Here is a 4633-nt window from a genome sequence, read left to right as displayed (position 1 = left end):
GTGTGGTGTTGTAACACATATGAAAGTCGTCATTCTAATAATAAATAAAGATTTAGATACATTTGGCAAAAAAAAACGGTCACATACTTGCATTGTTCCCGAATCTAAGACCATCCACGTTAGTGTCCTGACTCCTAACCCAACCTTTCAATAAAAAAATAATCTCTCTTTATCACATATACAAACCCAACTCAATTCAATTTTTTACACATATTTATAATCTAACATAACCCCATCTGAGTTTTGTTAAATAAATGTAGGGTATGGAGTAGAGGTTCACAAAAAAACTCGAACCCGGAAAAAAAAACTGGAACCGATTTTTTTATACCCCGGTATTACCCGACCCTACCCGTAGGGTACGAATATGATACGCATTTCGGTACCCGAACCGGACTCGATGTGTACCCGGTAACAACCAAAAACCCGAACCGGTTCCATACCCGGAATCGGGGTTTTCCAATACCCGAACCCGCAAATACCCGATCTGTACCTAAAAAATACCTTAAAATACCCCTAAAAGTGCAGCATCTTAAAAAATCCAATTTATACCCGGAAAAAAGCAAAAAAAACCCAAAAATAGGGTTTTTTCAATACCTGAAAATAGGGTATTTAAATACCCGGTTTTACAATACATGGTTCTATACCCAACCCCGAATCTGATGCATAGGGTATGCTTTTTAGAGAATACACGGACCCGAACCCGACCCGGGTATTACCAATAACCAATTTTTCAGTACCCGGTCATACCCGAAACCGGGTATTTGAAAAACCCGATGTGTGCACCTCTTGTATGGAGGTTATCTTTTATTGTATTATAAAAACTAGTTTTTATCTATCGCGTTGCCGAGACAGTTGGTATATATTCATATACACGTCCTGTCGCGTTCTGACGGGCATTAATGCGGATTTAATTGGTATGTGTTAAGTTCGTTAAGATACCGACAATAAATTTAAAAAATAATATGTACGTTAACATGGAAACAGGAGCGACGGCCGTATAACTAAAAATCAACATGTTAAAAGTGTTGTCTATATCGACTAAGTTCGTGATGGTACCAGAATTAAAAACAAAATAAAAAACTCGTCAAATTCACATATGAAAAGGTTAAAATATTTATAACAATGTTTATCCGGTCAATAAGACGTTGGTAAACCCGAGCATTACAATGACGAGTCTATGCGATTCGGTCAGTATCGGTTACGTTCGATATAGTCTAAACAACGTTGGTAACACCCAATTGTGAATATATCACGTGTACGTTGGGTCTATATGTTTCAGCTTTACCATATCATGTTAGACAAGAAAGAATATAATTAGTGGACTTTGGGTAGTTTTCCATTATATATTTAGTGATCGATAGTGGGTTTAGTGCTTCATCCATTATATGTACATGATCAGTACATCCCATTGTTATTTCCATTAAGCTATAATATCACTAAACGTGTGATTTTTATTAACTGAAACTGTATCCCGTTGCCGCCTCTATCACTGGCAGCACCATGTCGTTGTTGCCGCTGTTTCTAACATCTTTGTCACCACCACCACTAATGTGGCACCACCGTTTCTTTTCTCGCTAGTTCCACCCGACACCAGAAGCCAGCATAAAAAGTATAGAAATATAAATAAACCAGCTTAATTCGACGTATGCCATCAACATCACTTAATTCTATGGCATTCAAAATTCTTTTCCTTTTAGCTTTCCTGGTGCTGGGTGTTCAGTCCACCTTGGAAGCTGATGAAGCAAATGCTTTGAAACGTTTCAAGAATTCAATCACAGACGATCCGACTGCTGCACTTCTGGATTGGCATGCTGAATCCACCCACCATTGCAATTGGACTGGAATCCAATGCCATAATATCACTAAACGTGTGATTTCTATTTCAATTCCACAAGCACACCTCAAAGGCCGAATCTCTCCCTTTCTTGGTAACCTTTCCAGCCTTCAGTTTCTAAATTTATCTTTTAACTCATTCACCGGCAACATTCCACTCCAGCTGGGATACTGCACACAACTTTCCATGCTAGATCTTTACAACAATTCCCTCTTTGGCCTGATTCCATCAGAATTAGGGAGACTCGAGAATCTTCAGACACTCGACCTCGGAAAGAATTCCATCACTGGTAGCATTCCAGATAGCTTGTGTAACTGCACTTCTTTGCTAAAACTCGGTGTTGATTCCAACAAACTCAATGGTACAATTCCAGACAGAATTGGTGATTTGCCCAATCTTCGTAAACTCCGGGCTTATAAATAACCTTTTAGAAGGGTCAATTCCGACATCCATTGGTAAACTGGAAGAGCTACAAAGTCTTGATTTGAGCCAAAACCAACTTTCTGGTATAATTCCTAGAGAGATTGGGAATTTGTCCAGGTTACATTTTCTTTACTTGTGGCAAAATTCCCTCTCTGGCCCGATTCCACCTTCCATTGGAAATTTGAAAGAGCTACAAGATCTTGAATTGATGCAAAACCAACTTTCTGGTATCATTCCTAGAGAAATTGGGAATTTGTCCAGGTTAAAATTTCTTTACTTGTGGCAAAATTCCCTCTCTAGTTCGATTCCACCTTCCATTGGAAATTTGAAAGAGCTACAAGATCTTGATTTGAGCGAAAACCAACTATCTGGTATTATTCCTACAGAGATTGGGAATTTTTCAATGTTAAAATTTCTTTACTTGTGGCAAAATTCCCTCTCTGGTTCGATTCCACCTTCCATTGGAAATTTGAAAGAGCTACAAGATCTTGATTTGAGCGAAAACCAACTATCTGGTATTATTCCTACAGAGATTGGGAATTTTTCAATGTTAAAATTTCTTTACTTGTGGCAAAATTCCCTCTCTGGCCCGATCCCACCTTCAATTGGAAATTTGAAAGAGTTACAAATTCTTGAATTGACCCGAAACCAACTTTCTGGTATCATTCCTAGAGAGATTGGGAATTTGTCAAGATTACAAGCTCTTTACTTGTTGCAAAACTCACTCTCTGGCCCGATTCCACCTTTCATTGGAAATTTGAAAGAGTTACACCATCTTGAATTGAGCAAAAACCAATTTTCTGGCACCATTCCTTCAGAAATCTCAAACCTTTCTTCCCTTCAAAGTCTATCTGTCGGTAACAATAATCTAGAAGGTCGGGTTCCTGATAAAATCTATGATCTTAAACAGTTGGCTTACCTCTATTTGGAGAATAATAAATTTGAGGTCCGATTCTAAATTCTGTTTCAAAGCTCCAGATGCTTTCTGAGTTGGATCTAAGTGGAAACAGGTTTAACGGATCAATTGGGGGCAGTATGACAAAATTGAATCGGTTGTTGTGGATAGACCTATCACACAACTTTCTCACTGGATCAATTTCAGGGCAGTGATTGTAAGCTTGATGAATATGCAGATATATCTAAATTTCTCAAACAATTTCCTAACAGGAAATATCCCAAGTGAGTTTGGAAAGATGGAGATGGTGCAAGCCATTGATATCTCAAACAATAATCTATCAGGCGGTATTCCTGTAACAATCCAGAGCTGCAGAAACCTGCAGAGTCTTGATTTGTCAGGAAATCGACTTTCTGGTACCATCTCTGATGAAATATTCACTACTCTTAAACTTATTTCCTTCATAAATTTCTCAAGAAATCATTTGGAAGGAGAGGTCCCAAAAAGCATAGCTAATCTGACAAGTCTTACTTCACAAAACAAATTCAGTGGCCCAATTCTTGAAAATTTTGGCAACATTTTGGCACTGAATCACCTCAATCTCTCCTACAATAACCTCGAAGGAAGAGTTCCCGATAAGGGACTTTTCAAAAACTCTAGTAAAGTAGGATTAATTGAAAATCCGTCTCTGTGTGTTGCAAGCGGAACCAAATCATGCGCCTATAATTCACATCAAATATCCAGAAAATGAGCTCCGAGTCACGAGCTTTTTGAAGAACCTACTATATTGGATACAATCATCCTACTTTTACATTTGCCAAAAAATATCCAAATATCTAAGAAATTGAAGGGTTAATCTTGATAAAACTTAAATTATTAGAGTTTGAGTTAGTTTTTTAAGTTTATATAATTGTTTAAAGTTAATGTTTACCTTTTTTATTTGGATAACTTTAAAAGTGTTTTAAGTAGTTGGTTGGTTTAGATTTTGGGTCTAGTATAAATAAATTGATAGGGAATTGTAATTTCTTGGTTCAAGTTTACATTTGAGTTAATAATATTGAAAGAGTCATGATGAGTTATCACAAAATATCGTGTCCTTTGTGTTGCTCGATTAAATTAATTCCAATAGAATATCCCCATCGTTCATGAATCTAAAAATATTCATTACCAACCGAAGAAGCTCCTCGGTGTGCATATATATAAATATAGAGTTAGGGTTTGGATTTGAAATTCATGGGTTGTGAATAGAGAGACACGGGAAGAAAAGACGGATACATGACTTAAAAAACACGGAAAAAATGATAAAAATATATTTTCTATAGTACCCATTAGTCACACTTGACTAATCTCCTCATTTTCGTATGCAGGGGACTAAACGAATAATCTAAAGATTCAAGTTGGTTTGGTAGCATTACTATTTTCTATATTAAACATTTAAAGAGCCGTCAACATTGACTCATATTGTCTTTTTGACGTCAAAA

The 4633-nt window shown here is 36.9% G+C and overlaps 1 pseudogene; it reads left to right on the top strand.

Moving 5' to 3' along the window:
• Positions 1-1669: 1669 nt before the first annotated feature.
• Positions 1670-3903, top strand: LOC143630657 (uncharacterized; annotated as a pseudogene).
• The last annotated feature ends 730 nt before the right edge of the window (positions 3904-4633 follow it).

Source organism: Bidens hawaiensis, unplaced genomic scaffold (genome assembly GCF_021521415.1).
Source record: "Bidens hawaiensis isolate Kalapana, Puna unplaced genomic scaffold, B.hawaiensis_p1.1 tig00005780_1, whole genome shotgun sequence".
Taxonomy (NCBI): domain Eukaryota; kingdom Viridiplantae; phylum Streptophyta; class Magnoliopsida; order Asterales; family Asteraceae; genus Bidens; species Bidens hawaiensis.
This window is presented reverse-complemented; position numbering and strand designations above follow the sequence as displayed.